Below are 21,569 nucleotides of genomic sequence, written 5' to 3'. Positions count from 1 at the left end.
TAAACACATGAGCCTTGAAAAATAATGTTACTTTTTTGCACGCGATAATAAGTGAACAAAAAGTCAATGAAGACAGCATATTGAATTACATGATCATTCGTCAACTGAATAATTTACACCAACAGTAACATGTATAACACTATGAGGTTTGTTCACAATTGGTTTGAAATTGATAACAGCAACAGCACAAACAGGTAAGACAAGATGCTGCATATTATACCAATATACAAAGCAAAATTAATTCATTATAATTAAAGGCCATTGCAATGAATTATACCGTAATCGTTTTTTTTTTTAATGAGAGCTATAAAATAAAATTTGACACGAATGCATTGATGGATATGCATCTGCCACGGTGGACATGAGCCTACTGTTATGATTGATCTCAAGAAAAGGTCACATGAAAATTTCAGGAAACTTTGTGCAGGAAACCCCGACTTATGATCTCTTGACATACGAACACCCGTACTGATGAACAAAGTCCCATTAAAATGTTTTTTTAAATGTTTATTTAAAAAACCTCTGCAATGTTTTTTTTAAGCAACCCTTGGATCAGGGGGTGATCAACTCCTTCAAGCTGTACTATCAATGAAGGACTTGTGCCCAAGCACTTATGACAACAGAAAGTGAGGATGGTGTAACCCTGAAGGAGTATTGGAAGAGCTACAACACCCAACAGTTGCATTTGTTACATATTTATGTGAATGTATGTGAATTACCATTCAGGTCTTTGCTTATCCATGTTTAGTAGATTAAGGGTTGTTGTGGTTGGAGGGTCAGGAGCCCTTCTGAAAAGTGTCCGGAAACGGAAGTGACCGGAAACGGGAGAAGAAAAAGACACGAGGAAGAAAAAGGACGAGTATTCTTCTTCCTCGCCCCGCTCCGACGAAAGGTGGGATTGATTGAGCCGTGTGGAAAAGCGGCGTTCCCGAGCCCGTCTGGCGAGAGGAGTTACCGGGACGGATACCTGCCCGGTGGACGTCAAACTGTCGTGTGGCCGTGCACCGACCCAGCGTTTGGCACCGTTCGCGACACCGTCTAAAAAGACGCGTACGGGTCGCCCGTTGGGGCCTAACACGCCTTGCAAGCGGCGTGGGGCTTTTGGCTTGCTTTCCCGTACCCGCTTCGCGTGGCCACGAGGGGCTGCAGCCGGGGTGCCTGGTACGATACCTGCCCGGTGGAAACACGTCCACCCGGGGTTCGTTCAACCGCCCGAGTGCGGCGACGCCGACCATCATCTTGGTCAGGAGGGGCCCAGAGACATTGTGCGGGACCGAGACCAAAAGGGGGTCGTGAGTACCCACGGGGACACACATATATAAGATGGCCATCTTAATCATAGGGAATTGATTGGGGATTGGGAATTGTTGATGGTTGTTTATTGTTGATTGCTCGGGGAAAATCTCCGTGGTTGTATCATTGAAATTGTATGGTATCATTACCATTGAAATATATCCTTGAACATCAGTTGTCTCTTGGGTGGAATTCATATGGATTGCGTGGCGAAAGCGCATATATAATACAACTTTCTGGCGAAGTTCCTCCTCACGGTCCGGGGGTCACCGAGACCAGGTATTCACCGAGGGGACCACGTAACAGAATTGGGGGCTCGTCCAAATTACGATTCGCAATTGGGTCTACGTCCGGGATCTAAAAGTGTATTTGTATAAAATAATAAAATAATATTTTTATTAATTAAAATTTATTAATTAAGTATTAATTGGTAAATTTTTAGGGAAATTGGGGTAAAGTCTTGGGTGAAGGTTAACAGGTGTTAACGATAGTCACCATGGCGTTTGTGGCACAGAACTTTGCGGTAACACCGAGTGAGGCACAGTTCCGAGCGTTACTAAAGTCGGACCTCTTGAAATTGGCCAAACATTTTAACGTGGAGGTCCGAACTAATTTGAGGAAGGCAGAGTTGCAGGCCACGGTGATACAATCTATGGTGGGATTAGGAGCATGGGACGAGTTAGCCTGGGAGTGGCTACCCGAAGAACCAGAAGACGTTGAGCTCCGGAAACTGGAGTTGCAATTACGGAGCCAGGAACGGATCAAAGAAGAAGAAAGGAAAGCAGAAAAGGAAAGAGCAGAAGAAGAAAGGAAAGCAGAAGAGAGGAGAGAAGAGAAACAAGCAGAGGAAAGGAGAGTGGAACGAGAACTCCAGGAAAGGTTAAAAGAAGAAGAAAGGAAAGCAGAAGAGAGGAGAGAAGAGAAACAAGCAGAGGAAAGGAGAGTGGAACGAGAACTCCAGGAAAGGTTAGCAGAAGAAGAAAGGAAAGCAGAAAAGGAAAGAGCAGAAGAAGAAAGGAAAGCAGAAAAGGAAAGATCAGAAGAAGAAAGGAAAGCAGAAGCGAGGAGAGAAGAGAAACAAGCAGAGGAAAGGAGAGTGGAACGAGAACTCCAGGAAAGGTTAGAAGGGAGAAAAGCAGAGGAGAGGAGAGCTGCAAGGGACCTCGAAGCAGAGGAGAGAAAAGCGGAAAGGGAATTAAAGGAACGTGACATGGAGCTTCAGCAAGAAATCAAATTCAAGGAGCTGGAGTTAATGAGAGAACGGGGAGAGGCACCACCCTTGCTGACGGGGTCGACACCTAACCAGAAAACCTGGGATGTGGGCAGACATGTGAGGCTGGTTCCACCGTTCAGTGAAAAGGAAGTCGCGAAATTTTTTCCACACTTTGAGAAAGTGGCTCGACAATTAAACTGGCCGGAGGAGGCCTGGACCATACTCGTGCAAAGTGTGCTGGTGGGGAAAGCTCAGGAAATTTATTCGGCGCTACCAATGGACCAATGTGCAGATTATGAGGTACTGAAGAAGCACATCCTCAAAGCCTATGAGTTGGTTCCGGAAGCTTACAGGCAAAAATTCAGGAATGCCAGGAAGAGGGAGAGTGAGACCCATGTGGAGTTTGCCAGAGTGAAAGAAAACATGTTTGATCGGTGGTGTGAGTCAAAAGGAGTCGGGAAAGACTTTGAAACATTGCGTGACTTGATCCTGGTGGAGGAATTCCAGCAGTGTGTCCACGAGGACATCAAAGTGTACCTGCAGGAAAAGAAAGTACCAAAGTTGTGGGACGCAGCCACCATGGCAGATGATTATGCCTTAACCCACCGAATAGGGGTCCACGAACCTAACTCCTCGCCTAGATCTCCGCAGGGGAGGTGGGGAACATCAGGTGCGGAGAACGACCATACATGGCGGCGGCCTCGAGATGATTATGGGGACAGCTATGATACCCCACCTGTTCGAAATCAGAGGGATGCGGGCCCAAGACAAACTTATAGTTCGGGGGGCCCGAGGCAGACCACGAGTTTTTCCTCCGGGCCTACTTGCGCTTTTTGCAAGAAACCTGGACACTTGATGTCCAGTTGTTACCGCATGAAAAGCGAAGACCCAGAGCGGAGTCCGACTACTACGACTCCAAACGCAATGGCCATTGTGAGAAATCGCCATCAAAAGGGTTACCAACCATTTATTTCAGAGGGGTTTGTGTCACAGGATGGAGCCTCGACTAACCGGAAACCGGTTAGGATATTGAGGGACACAGGGGCACATCAATCTTTAATGCTTGAAGGCATTTTGCCATGGTCCGAGGAGACGGCAACGGGGGATAGTGTTCGTTTACAGGGGATCGGGGGCGGTGTTAGTGCTCCCCTTCATGTCATCCATTTGGAGTCCGATTTGGTGTCAGGACCGGTCACCGTCGGTTTACAAGCCACGCTTCCTGTAGAGGGTGTATCTGTGGTTATCGGGAATGATTTGGCCGGGGGTCAAGTTTATGGTAACCTGAGGGTTGGTAAAGAGCCCAGCAGGGAAAATAACACCACACCAGCTCGGGATGGCGACAAAAGTGCCAAGTTATTTGTAGGGGGACTGAACTTCAAAACAGAGGAAGAAGTTCTGACCTCTGTCTTCAACAGATATGGGCCGCTGGTGGAAGTGCGGTTGGTAAGAGACTGGGAAACGCAACAGTCAAGAGGGTTCGGCTTTGTCACGTTTGCCAGCACAAAAGACGCCAGAGAGGCAGAGAAGAATTGGAATGGCAAGGATTTGGAGGGTCGGACCATAACAGTAGGGAAGGCATTTCGTAGGCGTTGAGAGGTCTACAGGAGAGGACAACTGGGCGGTAGTTTTGGTGGTGGCCGCAATCAATATTATTATGGAGGCTCCCTGAGTTACGGCCGCTCCCGAAGGAAGGATTGGCAAAGTAGTGGCCGAGAAGGAGACCGCTATTCATGGGACTACAGGGACAAGTGGTCCCACCCTAATTATTAGGGAAGTTCTGAGAAGTTGAAGCACTGAATGCGGCGGAGCCGCCGAGCCAAGATTCCTACACGGATTAACCGTGAACGCCGTTCCTAAAGGCGTCCATGTGGTGAACTTTCATGCACGGACTAACCGTGAACTCCACGTTCCTCAAGGCGCCCATGTAGAGAACTTTCCTGCACGGACTAACCGTGAACTCCACGTTCCTAAAGGCATCCATGTAGTGAATACTCGGCTTGGCCTCCCGGAAGAAGTGCTATCGAGTGGCTTAACTTTGGATCTTTGATCAACCCCTTAACCTTCATTCACAAGAAACTGACGGTCAAAGTCAGAGGGTCATGAGATGGAGTTTGATTTGGCAGGGACAATGTCGTTGCTGGTGCTTAGTCCAGAGTGAGTAATCTGGAGGGGTTGTGGTGAAATTTTGGTTGCTTTATTTTTAAGTGATAACTGTGCCCGGGGGGGAACTGATAATGTGGGGGGGTTGAGTTATCTGGTTTGTTTCTCCAAATTGGCCGGCAAAGGAAGTTTTCGCTGGGTTCAAACTTTCTTTCTTGAAGGGGGGGAGTGTTACATATTTATGTGAATGTATGTGAATTACCATTCAGGTCTTTGCTTATCCATGTTTAGTAGATTAAGGGTTGTTGTGGTTGGAGGGTCAGGAGCCCTTCTGAAAAGTGTCCGGAAACGGAAGTGACTGGAAACGGGAGAAGAGAAAGACACGAGGAAGAAAAAGGACGAGTATTCTTCTTCCTCGCCCCGCTCCGACGAAAGGTGGGATTGATTGAGCCGTGTGGAAAAGCGGCGTTCCCGAGCCCGTCTGGCGAGAGGAGTTACCGGGACGGATACCTGCCCGGTGGACGTCAAACTGTCGTGTGGCCGTGCACCGACCCAGCGTTTGGCACCGTTCGCGACACCGTCTAAAAAGACGCGTACGGGTCGCCCGTTGGGGCCTAACACGCCTTGCAAGCGGCGTGGGGCTTTTGGCTTGCTTTCCCGTACCCGCTTCGCGTGGCCACGAGGGGCTGCAGCCGGGGTGCCTGGTACGATACCTGCCCGGTGGAAACACGTCCACCCGGGGTTCGTTCAACCGCCCGAGTGCGGCGACGCCGACCATCATCTTGGTCAGGAGGGGCCCAGAGACATTGTGCGGGACCGAGACCAAAAGGGGGTCGTGAGTACCCACGGGGACACACATATATAAGATGGCCATCTTAATCATAGGGAATTGATTGGGGATTGGGAATTGTTGATGGTTGTTTATTGTTGATTGCTCGGGGAAAATCTCCGTGGTTGTATCATTGAAATTGTATGGTATCATTACCATTGAAATATATCCTTGAACATCAGTTGTCTCTTGGGTGGAATTCATATGGATTGCGTGGCGAAAGCGCATATATAATACAACTTTCTGGCGAAGTTCCTTCTCACGGTCCGGGGGTCACCGAGACCAGGTATTCACCGAGGGGACCACGTAACACATTAAAAACATTGCCGAGTCCTGGCACGAGTTGAGTGGTGGGTGGAAGAAGCTCTGCCCCCAGTTTGTGCATGACTTCCAGGGCTTCAAGGAGATGGAGGAAGAAGTGATTGGCAAGACTTTCGAGTTGAGAAGTCTCTTGCCTGCCACAGGTAACATGTAACCCAATGCTACCTGCCGCATGGCTGGGTAGTCGGCGACTAAACTGACCACCCTCACTCACTTGTCATTGGGGAGGGTGTCTGTGACACCCTGCAGGACTAAAAACAATATCTGTTAAGCTAAAGGGTGGATGATCTCCCTTTCGGGAGCCAATGACCACCCAGGAAGGAGATGGTGTCTCCTAAAAAACACCCATCTGGTTGGACCGTTTTTTTTTTGGCGGTAGGTTGTAGAGAGCAACCGCTCAGCATAGAACAACGGTTCTGACTTAAAAGCGTTAAAGTGGTGCCCGGAACCATCTTACACTCAGTATCAGGATCTCTGGTCTTACTTTCTGTCTCACTCAAACTATCGCTACTGGGCTAGCTTCAACCTCTCTTTCTTGCAAACAAACACACACCTTTAATCATACACTTTTCATCACACGTGGTCGGCGATGTCACGTCTTTTCGAAGCTGTCCATGCGCTCACGCTTTCGAAGTCAAGTAATTTTTCACAATTGTGTGTTTGTCGAAACTGCATCTATCTTTCGGTGTGTGTACCGATAGTGTGTCTTTAGTAAGATTCTCGGTGTTAATTTTTCATACATGTATACAAAATCGTCGGTTAATTCGTGTCGCGTATTTTGAGGCCTAGTAGGCTACCGTGTCCGACCTTGAGGCTTTGTTTTTCTCTCAGCGGTCCATCGATTGTGCTGCAATTACTTTCGTTCTTTGTTTTTGTCCCAGTCCTTCACCCCATACTTCCTTGTTTAAAATCTCAACTCAAAAAAAAAAAAATCAAAAAAAAACATTTCCTTCTCTGTTCTTATTCGTTTATTCGTTGTTCTTATTTGTTCGTTTGTTCTTCGATCACGTGTTTCACCCACATTTCCATTTTCCATTTCCGAAGATAGTTTTCACTGCTCAATTTAAAAATGTTTAAACTTTCCCCTGAAGAACTGTATTCTGTCGTATATTATAACACTTTTCTTCTTCTTCCATAAAAGGATGCTTTCGACTTGCTCACCAAATCTATTCATTCCAAAAAAAAATCCCATCTCTTGCAGTTGTTACGGATTCGGCCCTAATTATGGTTGTTATTGTTATCATTGTTGGTTCTAGATATTATGCTTATTGTGGCTTAAGGGAAAGGGTTATTGTGGTTAAAAGGTTTAAAAGCGCTCCTGGTAAAATGTGGCCGGAAATCGGATCGTGACCCGGAAGGAAAGGGAGCGAGGAAGAAGAGGCGTGAAGAGATCGTGAAAAGACGTTTTTGTGGAAGCTCGGGACCGAGCGGTCGAGCGTACAGTGTGAGTGAACTTTGCGTCCTTGAAAGGACGTTCGTGCGATAGGTGATATCGCCGGAGTGCTGTGGAGCCTGGGTAGTCGGGTATCTGCATTGAGGTTCCGGAGTATCCTTGCCTCAAAGCCCCGGCTCGAGTGAAAGCCGTCCGCCATTTCACCACGTGCGCTACCTTCAGTGAAAAGGTTTTTGTCGCGTCGGCCGGGCATTATTCCCCGGTGGGTTGCCGGGGACGGCTGTGCCAGAAAAGTGGCTTTTGGAGGATTATAAGGAGACCTGCTGATTGAACCGCAAATGTGTACGTCGAAGCGCGTCTTTGGTTGGTTTCCCATTCCACTGCTATTTTTCTGGGTGTTGGACCACGTGACCTGGGTTGCTTCGATCGTCCACGCCTCAATTGATTTTGATCTGACATTGATCCAACGATCGCTGGAACCAATCGACTTCGCCTTGGAGGGGTACAGAGACATTGGGGGAGTGCCGTGAGTTTGGGTAAAGGACTAGATAAGGTGGTACCATCTTCAGATAGGGATTGTCGGGTGAATTGCTATTATTATTTGTGTCATGATTCCGGTGTGATTTATAATATATTATTGTTTGTTCATAACCCTTGGTGTGGTTTCATTATTGCTTTGATTGTTTCATTTGATGGTTTCATTGAGGGTTTCATTATTGATTAATTCCAACCAAGGATAACATATCTTTCTGCCGGGGACCCTCTCGGGGTTCGGAGGTTTACTGAGACCAGGGGATAGGGGAGGACCCCGTAACAGAAATTTTGGGCTCGTCCGGGATATAAAATTCCCTAGGTTTAGTCCGGGAAAGAATTCCCTAACATTCCCAAATTTGTAACTTGTTCCAACATTCCTAAATTTTTCCAAAAAACAAACAAAACAAAAAAAAGGTTTTTTTTATTTTTACATTTCTTGTGTGAAGGTGAACAGGTGTTAACAATAGTCACCATGGAGTTTGACGCAGAGAAGTTTGCAGTGACCCCTAGTGAAGCACAGTTCAGAGCGTTAGTAAAATCGGACCTCTGCAAATTAGCCAAACATTTTAGCTTGGAGGTCCGAACTAATATGAAGAAGGCAGAGATGCAGACAGTGGTGATACAATCTATGGTGGGATTAGGAACATGGGAAGAGGTAGCCTGGGATTGGTTACCAGAAGAACAAGAAAATGTGGAGCTCCGGAAACTGGAGATGCAATTACAGAGCCAGGAAAGGGAAAAAGCAGAGGAATGAGAACTCCAGGAAAGATTAAAAGCAGAGGAAAGGAAAGCAGAAAAGGAAAGAGCAGAAGAGGAACGAGAACTCCAGGAAAGGTTAAAAGCAGAGGAAAGGAAAGCAGAAAAGGAAAGAGCAGAACAGGAAAGAGAACTCTAGGAAAGGTTAGAAGACAAAAAAGCAGAGGAAAGGAGAGTGGAACGAGAACTCCAAGAAAGATTAAAAGCAGAGGAACGAGAACTCCAGGAAAGATTAAAAGCAGAGGAAAGGAAAGCAGAAGAGAGAAGAGAAGAGAAACAAGCAGAGGAAAGGAGAGTTGAAAGAGAACTCCAGGAAAGGTTAGAGGAGAAAAAAAAACAGAGGAGAGAAAAGCTGAAAGGGAGTTAAGGGATCGTGAAATGGCGCTTCAGCAGGAAATTAGACTCAAGGAGCTGGATGTAATGAAAGAACGGGGAGAGGTAGCATCCATGCCGACTGGTTCGACACCTAGTCAAAACACCTGGGATGTTGGCAGACATGTGAGGCTGGTTCCACCCTTCAATGAAAAGGAGGTAGCCAAGTTTTTTCCACACTTTGAGAAAGTGGCTCGACTGCTAAACTGGCCTGAGGAGTACTGGTCCATACTAGTGCAAAGTGTTCTGGTGGGTAAAGCTCAAGATATTTATTCGGCTTTACCGATTGACCAATGTGCAGATGATGATATTGAAGAAACACATTCTCAAAGCCTATGAATTGGTCCCGGAAGCTTACAGGCAAAAATTCTGGAATGCCAAGAGGAGGGAGAGTGAGACCCATGTGGAGTTTGCCAGATTGAAAGAAACCATGTTTGATAGGTGGTGTGATTCAAAAGGAGTTGGAAAAGACTTCGAACTATTGCGACAATTGATCCTGGTGTAGGAATTCCAACAGTGTGTCCACGAGGACATTAAAGTTCATCTGGAGGAAAGGAAAGTACCAAAGCTGTATGAGGCAGCAACCATGGCAGATGACTATGCCTTAACACACAGGATGGGGTTCCACAAACCGAACTTCTCACCCAGACCTAGCCAGGGGAGCTATGGTACATCAGGGGTGGAGAATGAAAATCCATGGGGGCGGCCTCAAGATGAAAATGAGGACCACTCTGACACCACAACGTCTAGAAATCAGAAGACTGCGGTTCCAAGACAGACCTATCGTCTGGGGGGCTTGAGGCAGACCACCGCCCCCATGCCTTGGCAGACCACGAGGTTCTCCTCCGGGCCTACTTGCACTTTTTGCCATAAACCTGGACACTTGATGTCCAACTGTTATGCTCTGGGAAAGGAAAATCAGGAGCGGAGTTCGACTAGTACGGCTCCAAATGCAATGGCCATTGTGAGAAATCGCCCTCAAAATGGTTATCAACCATTTATTTCAGAGGGGTTTGTGTCACTGGATGGAGCCTCGACTAACCGGAGACCTGTTAGGATATTGAGGGACACAGGAGCACATCAATCTTTAATGCTTGAAGGCATCTTGCCATTGTCCGAGGAGACGGCAACTGGGGATAGTGTTCGTTTACAGGGGATTGGGGGCTGTGTTAGTGCTCCACTTCATGTCATCCATTTGGAGTCCAATTTGGTGTCAGGACCGGTCACCGTCGGTTTACAAGCCACTCTTCCTGTAGAAGGAGTATCTTTTGTTATCGGGAATGATTGGGCCGGTGGCCAAGTTTCTGGTAACCCGATGTTTGCTGAAAAGCCTAGTAGGAAGCGCCCTGAAGAGTAAGGAGCTTGAAACTAAGTGTCGGCACACGCACGTCAGGGATGGAGGCAATATTGGCAAGCTCTTTGTAGGGGGACTGAACTTCAAAACAAAGGAAGAGGTTCTGGAGTCTGCCTTCAGCAAATATGGACCGCTTGTGGAAGTGCTGCTGATAAAAGACAGGGAGACACAGAAGTCAAGAGGGTTTGGCTTTGTCACGTTTGAAAACTCAAAGGATGCCAGAGTTGCAGAAAAGGTTCTGAATAGCAAGGAGTTGGATGGTCGGACCATCACAGTAGGGAAGGCATTTCCTAGGGGTCGAGGGGGCTACAGAGGAGGACCATGGAGTAGTAGTGGTGGTGGCCGCAATCGATATTATTATGGAGGCTTCCAGAGTTATGGCAGCTCCCGAAGGAAGGGTTATCAGAGCAGTGGCCGAGAAGGAGACCGCCCTTCATGTGACTACAGTGACAAGTGGTCCAACCATGATGGTTAGGAAAGTTAGAAAGAGTGGAAGCACTGAATGCTGAGGAGCAGCCGAGCCAAGATTCCGACACGGATTAACCGTGAACGCCACGTTCCCAAAGGCGTCCATGTAGTGAACTTTCCTACACGGATTAAACGTGAACTTTCCTACACGGACTAACCGTGAACTCCACGTTCCTAAAGGCGTCCAGGTAGTGAACATGTCCAGGCCTCACCACCCAACCACCATGGAACCTGGCCCTCAGCTCGGCCTCCCAGAAAAAGTGCTATCGATTTGCTTGACTTGGGATTTTTGATCAAACCCTTAACCTTCATTCAAAAGAAACTAAAAGTAAAAATCAGAGGTTGATGAGATGGAGTTTGGCTTTGCAGGGGTAACTTGGAAATTGAACATGTAAAGGGCAGGGACAATGTCGTTGCTGATGCTTTGTCCAGAGTGAATTAACTTTGGAAATCTCTGTAAGTTGTTCGAAGATTTGTTGCTTTATTTTTGGGGAAACATTGATTACTTGTGTTGGTTTCAAGAATTTGCCTACAAAGAAAGTTTTCGCTGTGTTCAAACTTTCTTTCTTGAGGGGGGGAAGTGTTACGGATTCGGCCATAATTATGGTTGTTATTGTTATCATTGTTGGTTCTAGATATTATGCTTATTGTGGCTTAAGGGAAAGGGTTATTGTGGTTAAAAGGTTTAAAAGCGCTCCTGGTAAAATGTGGCCGGAAATCGGATCGTGACCCGGAAGGAAAGGGAGCGAGGAAGAAGAGGCGTGAAGAGATCGTGAAAAGACGTTTTTGTGGAAGCTCCGAACCGAGCGGTCGAGCTTACAGTGTGAGTGAACTTTGCGTCCTTGAAAGGAAGTTCGTGCGATAGGTGATATCGCCGGAGTGCTGTGGAGCCTGGGTAGTCGGGTATCTGCATTGAGGTTCCGGAGTATCCTTGCCTCAAAGCCCCGGCTCGAGTGAAAGCCGTCCGCCATTTCACCACGTGCGCTACCCTTCAGTGAAACGGTTTTTGTCGCGTCGCCGGGCATTATTCCCCGGTGGGTTGCCGGGGACGGCTGTGCCAGAAAGTGGGTTTTGGAGGATTATAAGGAGACTCGCTGATTGAACCGCAAACGTGTACGTCGGAGCGAGTCTTTGGGAGGTTTCCCATTCCACCGCTATTTTGCTGGGTGTTGGACCACGTGACCTGGGTTGCTTCAATCGTCCACGCCTCAATTGATTTTGATCTGACATTCATCCAACGATTGCTGGAGCGAATCGACTTCGCCTTGGAGGGGTACAGAGACATTGGGGAAGTGCCGTGAGTTTGGGTAAAGGACTAGATAAGGTGGTACCATCTTCAGATAGGGATTGTAGGGTGAATTGCTATTATTATTTGTGTCATGATTCCGGTGTGATTTATAATATATTATTGTTTGTTCATAACCCTTGGTGTGGTTTCCTTATTGCTTTGATTGTTTCATTTGATGGTTTCATTGAGGGTTTCATTTTTGATTAATTTCAACCAAGGATAACATGTCTTTCTGCCGGGGACCCTCTCAGGGTTCGGAGGTTTACCGAGACCAGGGGATAGGGGAGGACTCCGTAACACAGTTCCTCTTTTCTACATTCCCGAAACTCTCCTGCACTCCACCCCTCCTTCAGCGTCCTCAAACGTATTTTTGACTCGAAGGTCACAAGAAACTCATTTTGCAATAAATGTTCGTTTCCCATTAATCGTACACTTTCTAAAATCCAATCTCACCCCTCCCCTCCAAATCTTCCCCATCACCCCTTCCCTCCAAAACTTCCCCATCACCCCTCCCCTCCAAAACTTCCCCATCACCCCTCCCCTCCAAATCTGCCCCCTTACCCCTCCCCTCCAAATCTTCCCCATCACCCATCTCTTTCAAATCTTCCACCTTGCCCCTCCCCTCCAAATGTTCCCCATCACCCATCTCTTTCAAATCTTCCCCATCACCCCTTCCCTCCAAATCTTCCCCATCACCCCTTCCCTCCAAAACCTCCCCATCACCCCTCCCCTCCAAAACTTCCCCATCACCCCTCCCCTCCAAAACTTCCCCATCACCCCTCCCCTCCAAATCTATCCCCATGCCCCTCCCCTCCAAATCTTCCCCATCACCCATCTCTTTCAAATCTTTCCCCTTGCCCCTCCCCTCCAAATCTTCCCCATCACCCATCCCTTTCAAATCTCCCCCCTTGCCCCTTCCCTCCTAAACTCCCCCCACACCCCTCCCCTCCGAGACTCTCCCTCGCTCCTCCCCTCCTAGACTCCCCTCTCACCCCTCCTCCTCAAAGCGTCCTCCCCGCTTCTTCCCCCTTCCAACTTTCACCGTCATCTCCCCCAACCTTCTGCCTCGCTCTTCCCCCTCCTCAAATAACACCTCAATGTGCCTCACCCAATCACCATCAAACCGTTTGTCCACCCCATTCTTCCCTTTCTCCAAGCTATTCTGAAATCTCTGACACACCTTCAACAGCTCTCCCTACCTCTTCCACCTCTTCCACATCTTACCCTACCCCTCCCCCCCCCCCCCCCCCTGTTCTGTATCCGATGCTCCCCGTTCCTCTTCATTAACGGTATGGACCTCAAACATCCGGGGCCTTCGCTCAAAATTGACTGATCTCTCCATACAGGTTGCTTCTGACAATCCAGACGTGATCTGCTTAACAGAAACTTTCCTCCTTCATGATGTCTCTGATTCCTTGGTATCTCTCCCAGGTTACTCCCTCCTCCGGTATGATAGACCTGAGCCTCGTCCTGGAGGTGGGGTTGCTATCTTTATAAAAAACTCTCTTCCTCACTCGCCCTGCACTGCCCTCTCTCCACCTCACCCCCAGGAATACCTTTGGCTACGGCTTCCCCTTCGCTCCCACCTTTTGTTCATATGTGTGTTGTACCGTCCACCAAACAGTGATGACTCCATCTATATCTCGCTGTCTGATAATATGGACCAACTTCTATCAACCCATCCCAACTCTCTCTTCCTCGCATGTGGTGATTTCAATTGTCACCATGCCAATTGGCTGGGTGTGGGTACCTCTCTCACCAGCCATGGCTCCTCAGCAAAGGACTTCTGCGACTCACTGGGACTGACACAATCTGTCAATTTCCCGACCCGGATCTCAGTCAACGGAGCATCTTCTCTTCTGGACTTGGTTATGACTAACTTCCCTGAAAATGTCTGCTGCTCTTCTTCTGCTCCAATCGGCTCATCTGATCATGTGCTTGTTAAAGTGGACATTTCTCTGACCATTCTCAGAGAGCCTTCTCAGCGTCGACGAGTCTGGCATTTCACTCAGGCCAACTGGCACGGTCTTCAAGCAGCCATTAATCATCTGGACTGGTCTCCCATCTCTACCACCTCTGACATCAACTCACCCTGGGAATTCTTCCAAAGTAAATTGCTCTCTCTCATGCACAGATTTATCCCATCTCGTCTTCAGTTGTCATACCCTTCCTCCCGTCCATGGTACACGGAATCTTGTGGTGAGGCTGTTGCCCAGAAACAACTTGCCTTCGTCTCCTGGAAAGCAAATCCAACGGAAGGAAATCTCATTTCCTTTCACAAAGCCCGAAACAAGTGTGTCCACCCTCAGGAGAGCCAGGAAACAATATCTCTCCGTTCTCAAGACCGAACTCTCTTATCTGTCTCCCTCTTCCAAATCCTGGTCGTGTCTGGTCAAATCTGTTTCTGGTGTTTGTTCCCCCGCCATCCCCTCCGTCACCTCAAACGGCTACACGGCTGACTCCGCACGTGAAATTGCTGAATGCCTCAACTCTGTGTTTGCCTCTAAATGTTGTGTCCCAAACCCATCCCTCTCTGTACCCACGGTACCCAGTCGTACCCAGCTGCTCCTGGACTCTGTGTCCTTTCCTCCTGACAAGGTGGAAAAGTTTCTGTCAACCCTCGACTCTGATTCTGCAACTGGACCTGATGGCATCAGCCCACGGGTCCTAAAATCCTGTTCTTCCGCTCTTTCACTCCGTCTCTCTGTTCTCTTCACCCTCTCTTTTGCTCAAGGTCATCTGCCATCTGCTTGGAAATCAGCCACCATCACGCTTTGCACAAAAAAGGTGCAAAAACAGATCCTAGCAACTACAGACCAATCAGCCTTCTCCCAATTATCAGCAAAGTCATGGAATTCCATCATTGCTTCGGATATGAAATCTTTCCTCTTCTCCAATGGCTTGATCTCTGATCATCAATTTGGTTTCAGACCTGGTCACTCCACTCTGGACATGCTGCTTCTGCTTCCTCAACAATGGATGGAGGTCCTCAATGCCAAACAGGAAATTAGAGCCGTCTCCCTTGACATATTACGTGCCTTCGATACGGTCTGGCACCCCGCTCTGCTCACCAAACTCTCCTCCTTTGGTATCCATGGAAATCTCCACGCATGGCTGGCGGACTTCCTCCTGGCGGATAGTCGTTGTCAACGTGTGGCCCTAAATGGGTTTCTCTCATCTCCTCTTCCTGTTCAGGCTGGAGTTCCCCAAGGCAGTGTTCTGGGCCCTGTGCTTTTTCTGGTCTTCATCAATGATCTCTCTGACTCTCTATCTCTTTGCTGATGACTCTACTCTCTGTCGCTCCATTCCTCATCCCTCAGATCGGCAGTCTGCAGCCTCCTCACTCTCTGCAGACCTGGACAAAATCACAGACTGGGCAAACAAGTGGAACATGTCTTTCAATCCTGACAAATCTCACACTCTTACGATGTCTCTCCGAAAAGACCAACTGGACAACCCTCCCATCCACTTTCTGAATAATCCTCTCCAAGAAGTTCTGTCACTCAAGCTTTTGGGTCTCACTATCTACCATGATCTTTCCTGGGAAAACCACATTTCAAATCTGGCCTCCAAAGCCAGTTGCCGACTGGGCATCCTCCGTCGTGCGAAGTCCTTCCTTGGCACACCAGAGCTCCTCACCCCATACAAGGCTTTCATCCGCAGCTCAATGGAATACTGCTCTCCCCTCTGGGCTGGTGCTCCTGCCTCACACCTAGCTCGTCTTCACGCTGTTGAAACCAAAGCATTCAGAATTATTGGAATCTCCCACGATGAAGCTAACTCCAAGGGCCTTTCACTCACTCACCGCAGGCAGGTTGGTGGTCTTTCCGTCTTCTACCGACTCCTCTCCGGCCTTGCCCCCCCCAGCTCTCTCTGGGCTCTGTCCCCCAAATATTCCTACAGGTCGCACAAGATCTACCTGCATCCCTCTTATGGTTAAACTGCCAAAATCAAGACTCTCTGCTCACCTTCACTCCTTCATTCCTCTTTTCTCCCGCCTCTGGAACAAACTGCCTCACTCTCTTCAATCCCACTCCTCCCTCCAGGTCTTTAAAACAGCTGTTCACCACCATCTCTTATCTTCCCCCATCCAAAACCTTGATTTTTTCTACCCCCGCTAATTTCACCCCAAATCCACTTTTTTGAAATACCAACTTCTGTCCTGGAAGTCCTTGGTGTCCTTGTGTTTTGTACTTCTCCCACCCCCCTCCCCCCTTCCCACGCCTCCTCCCCCCAAGCCCTCTCCCTCCCACACATCTCCCGATGTCCCTGCTCTCAAATGTTGTGTCTGTGTGCTTCCCCTTCTCTCCCCATCTTGTCTACTGCTCCCTCCTTTTATATATTTTGTTTGTCTGTTTGATTTGTTTGTGAAATAAATGTTAGCTTTTTCACGAGCCTCGATTCTGTATACAAAAAAAAAAAAAAAAAAACACTTTTCATCATTCACATTTCATCATTCACATTTCATCATTCACATTTCATCATTCACATTTCATCATTCACATTTCATCATTCACATTTCATCATTCACATTTCATCATTCACATTTCATCATACACTTTTCATCATACACTTTTCATTATACACTTTTCTTACTCATTTTCACTCTCCATGTCAGCTCCCCCCCCCCCCCCCCCCCCCACTTTATTTTGCCACTTTTCCCTGCCCTTGGATGCTTCCTTCTCTTTCTGCTGTTCTTTTCGTTTTTTGGCTGTATCCGTTCTGTGTTACAGCTCTCCCACGAGCCTCAGTGCTGAGCAGGAGTGTGGGGTGGGGTGGGGGTGGGGGGGAGGGGGCGTCTTTTAAATAATAAAAGACAATTTGAAAGTTACGAACAGTTCGACTTATGGACAAAGTTCAGGAATGTCACCCGTTCGAAAGTCGGGAGCTGCCTGTACTTGCTAATTGGCAGTTAGTTTAGCATTGTCATAGTATATGTGACCTGATGAATATGAATGAAAAATTAGCCCCAATTCACCTTTGACCTGTCAAACCCAAAATCGAACTGCATTGATAAAGGATCATAAGTTATGATCCTGGGTCCTGGGCAGGCTTCCTGTTATTATTGTTGTTGTGCACCGCCCCTCTCTATTCCATCTCCAGGTGCTGCATGATGTCATCGCCGGGCACATAAGGCCTCCGGCGCCGAGCGATGACGCTCGCCTAAAAGGCGTAATCAGTTGCAATCCACTCCCTCGCCATTACATCTCCAGGCACTGCACAACGTCATCACCGGGTACAGGAGGAGGCCCGGTGATAACGCGTGCCGAAAATGCTTTCTCGGTTTTTACTCCGTCTGTTGTACACCGCTCCCTCCCTGTTCCATCTCCAGGCGCTGCATGATGTAATCGCGGAGCAGGAAGGCGATGACATGAAGTACATCGCCCGGCGATGACATGCGTCTAAAAATAGTACCGTTGTAGCGGTCCCCGCTGAATGTACACAATCGCCTTGCACCTGCCAGGACGCGGCCAGGGCGCGATCGCCATGCCGGGCTCGTCTGGACGGGCCCAGACGCGCCTCTCCTGGGCATGCCCGGACTCGCTGTTCCCGGGCACGCCCGAACCTCCCGGGCACGCCCGGTCTCGTCTTTCCCCGGCATGCCCGCTCTCGCCTTTCCAGGGCTCGCCCAGAGCGCCCGGGCACGCCCAGCCTCGACTTGCCAGGCCGCGTCCAGGACGCCCGGGCATGTCCAGACTCGCCTTTCCAGGGCTCGCCCAGAGCGTCCGGGCATGCCCGCTCTCGCCTTTCCAGGGCTCGCCCAGAGCGCTCGGGCACGCCCAGCCTCGACTTGCCAGGCCGCGTCCAGGACGCCCGGGCATGTCCAGACTCGCCTTTCCAGGACTCGCCCTTGACACCCGGGCATGCCCGGTCTCGGTTTTCCCGGGCAAACGCCCCGGCATAAATGTGTATATATATTGCTGCCCGATAAACGGGCTTTTCGGAATACCTGAGCTGTTTTGTTTCAACAAAGCAACTCGGACGAATTCCGTCTTTGGTTGCATCAATTCTTTCGACTCACGTTGGAGCGCAGCTCCTTCACTGGTGACCTAACGACATGGACACAGCAGTGACTCTTAAACTGCCTACCTTCTGGGAGGCTCAAGCGGCTGTTTGGTTCGCCCAGGCGGACTCCCAGTTCGCCCTGCGAGGCATCACCGCGGACGACACCCGCTTCCACCACGTCGTGGCAGCGCTCGGTTCCGCCACCGCGGCCCGCGCCCTGAGCCTCCTCGAGCACCCGCCGGCTGCTGACAAGTATGACGCGCTGAAGACGCTCCTCCTCGACGCTTTCGCCCTCACACCGGCGGCACGCGCACGGCGCATGCTCGACCTGCCCGAGCTCGGCGACACGCGCCCGTCCGAGCGCATGGACTATATGCTCTCGTTGCTCATTGAGCACTCTCCGGATTTTCTGTTCCGCGAGCTGTTCCTTCGCCAGCTGCCTCACCCGGTACGCCTCGCCCTGGCTGGCACGTCGATCACCGATCCCCGCGCCCTCGCCAGGGAAGCCGATAAGATCTCCTCGGCGGGCCAACACATCGGCGCGGCTACCTGGAGCCTGCCGCCGTCCGAGGCGACGCCCACGACGCCCGAGCGCCCTGCGCGGTTGGAGGCCGAACTGCCGGTGCAACTGGCGGCCGCCACGCCGCGCCGACCGCTTCCGACACAACGGCCGGGGCCTCCACCTGACCAGGCGTGGTGTTATTACCACGCCAGGTTCGGACACAAGGCTCGGACGTGCCGACCCCCGTGCACTTTCGGCAAGTCGGGAAACGGCCGGGCCGGCGTTCATTCCCAGCCATGAGCGCCGGCCACTCGGGCAACTTGCTTTTTATTCGGGACAAAGCGTCCGGGCGGCGTTTCCTTTGTGACACCGGTGCCCAACTGAGCGTTATACCCGCCTCCGAGCAGGCCAGGCGGGACGCCGTTTGCGGCCCCTCTTTGGTCGCTGCTAATGGCTCGGCCATACGCACTTTCGGCCCGCGCGACGTCACCCTCTGCTTCGGCAGCCAGCGCTTTCAGTGGACCTTTGTGACCGCCTGCGTCCCCATGGCTTTGCTGGGCGCCGACTTCCTCTGCGCGCACGGGCTGCTGGTCGACGTCAAACGTCGTCGCCTTGTCAACGCCGAGACCTTCAGCTCCCTGGCGTGCACGATGAGCAGCTCCGCGCCGACCGAACTGGCGTGCGCCCTCCCGACGGCGAATGAGTTCGCTCGCCTGCTCGCGGAATTCCCGGCCCTCACGCGGCCGACGTTTTCGGCCGTCGCAGTGCGGCATGGGATCGAGCACCACATACCTACTACGGGCCCGCCGGTCTACGCCAGGGCCCGCCACCTCGACCCGGCCAAGCTCGCCGTGGCAAAGGCCGAGTTCGACGCGTTGGAGCACCTCGGCATCGAGCGGCGCTCCAATAGCGCGTGGGCCTCACCACTGCACATCGTGCCAAAGCCGGGGGGCGGATGGCGCCCGTGTGGCGACTACCGCCGCCTCAACGACGCTACCACCCCCGACAGGTACCCGATCCCGCACATCCAGGACTTTTCCGCCCGTTTGGCGGGACGGGTCATATTTTCCAAAATTGACTTGATACGGGGATACCAACAGGCACCTGTCCGGGCGGCCGACGTCCCGAAGACGGCCGTCATCACGCCGTTCGGCCTGTTCGAATTTTTGAGGATGCCGTTTGGCCTCAAGAACGCGGCCCAGGCGTTCCAGCGCTTAATGGACGGCGTGCTGCGCGACCTGCCATTTATTTTCGTCTATCTGGACGACATCCTCATCGCCAGCACGTCCCGCGCCGAGCACCTCCTCCACCTCCGAACACTGTTCGGTCGCCTCAGCGAGCACGGCTTAATTGTGAACCCGGCCAAATGCCACTTCGGCACGACGACCGTTGACTTTTTGGGCCACCGCATCACCAAGACCGGGGCCGTGCCGCTGCCGACCAAGGTCGAGGCCATCACCACGTTCCCGCGTCCCCGTTCCATCAAGGCCCTATAAGAGTTCCTCGGCATGGTGAATTTTTATCACCGATTCGTGCCCCGCGCTGCTCAGCTCATGCGGCCCCTTTACGAGGCCCTCCGGGGCAAGCCGGCCAAGCATGACATCGTTTGGTCCGCGGCCATGGACGCGGCCTTCGCGAGCGCAAAACGGGCCCTCGCCGACGCAACGCTGCTGGCTCACCCGGTGCTCAACGCGCCCATCGCCCTCACTACGGACGCCTCCAACTACGCGGTGGGTGCCGTCCATGAACAATGGGTGGACGGGGTTTGGCAGCCACTCGCCTTTTTCAGCCGGCAGCTCCGGCCGAACGAGTTAAAATACAGCACGTTCGACCGCGAGCTGCTCGGTCTATTCCTGGCCGTTCGCCATTTCCGACACCTCCTGGAGGGCCGCCCGTTCACGGCTTTCGTCGACCACAAGCCGTTGGTCTACGCAATGGCCAAAGTCACGGAGCCGTGGTCGGCCCGCCAGCAGCGCCACCTCTCCGCCGTGTCGTATTTCACCACGGACATCCGGCACGTCGCCGGCAAAGACAACGCCGTGGCCGACTGTCGTTCTCGGGCCAGCGCGAACGCGGTCCACCTCGGCGTGGACTTCACGCTCATGGCGGCCGACCAGACCACCGACACCTCGGTGCAGGCCCTCCGGGCGGCGGACACGGGCCTCCGCCTGGCCGACATCCCCTTCGCGGGCACCGTCCTGCTCTGCGACGTCTCCCAGGGCCAGCCTCGCCCCATCGTGCCCGTTTCCTGGCAGCGCCGCATCTTCGCCTCCATCCACGGCCTTTCTCACCCGGGCCGGAAAGCTTCTCAGAAGCTGGTGTCGGCACGTTTCGTCTGGCACGGCCTGCGACGGAACGTCCGCGACTGGGCCAACGCCTGCACGGCCTGCCAAGGTCCACCGCCACACCCAGGCCCCGCTAGCACCTTTCACCGTGCCTGCACGGCGTTTCGACCACGTCCACGTGGACCTGGTGGGTCCCCTGCCCCCATCGCGGGGGTTCACCCACCTGCTCACCATGGTGGACAGGACCACCAGGTGGCCGGAGGCCATGCCCCTCACCTCCACCACCACCGCCGACGTGGCGCAGGCGTTCATCGCCACCTGGATCGCGCGCTTCGGCGCACCGGCGGACATCTCGTCCGACCGCGGCCCACAGTTCACGTCCGAACTTTGGGGCGCGGTCGCCCGCTCGTTGGGGGTCACGCTGCACCGCACCATGGCTTACCACCCCCAAGCCAACGGGTTGTGCGAGCGGTTTCACCGCTCCATGAAGGCCGCACTCATGGCCGGCCTTCAGGACGACAGTTGGACCGACCGGCTGCCGTGGGTCCTTTTGGGCATCCGCACGGCCCCCAAGGAGGACCTCCGGGCGTCCGCGGCCGAGCTCGTCTTCGGCCAGCCGCTCCGCGTCCCGGGCGAGTTCGTGCCCGACGCTACCAGTCCCTGGTCCGCCGCACACCAGCGCTCGGACCTCCAGGAGGCCGCCCGCCGATTTGCCCCCGTGCCAACGTCCCGCCACGGTGGCCCCCAGTCCTACGTCCCCCCGGCGCTTCGCACAGCGGAGTACGTCTTTGTGCGTCATGACGCGCACCGGGGGCCACTCCGGCCGCCGTACGACGGGCCCTTCCGGGTCCTGCG

At 51.7% G+C, this 21,569-nt stretch overlaps 1 protein-coding gene across 3 annotated transcripts in view; it reads right to left on the bottom strand.

The window, feature by feature from the left end:
* The window catches only part of LOC137436924 (autophagy-related protein 2 homolog B), a 174,123-nt gene that overhangs the window by 92,081 nt on the left and 60,473 nt on the right, over nt 1–21,569 (bottom strand). The window lies entirely within an intron of this gene.

The sequence above is a fragment of the Myxine glutinosa genome, chromosome 11 (genome assembly GCF_964187855.1).
Source record: "Myxine glutinosa chromosome 11, kmMyxGlut1.1, whole genome shotgun sequence".
Lineage (NCBI taxonomy): Eukaryota > Metazoa > Chordata > Myxini > Myxiniformes > Myxinidae > Myxine > Myxine glutinosa.
This window is presented reverse-complemented; position numbering and strand designations above follow the sequence as displayed.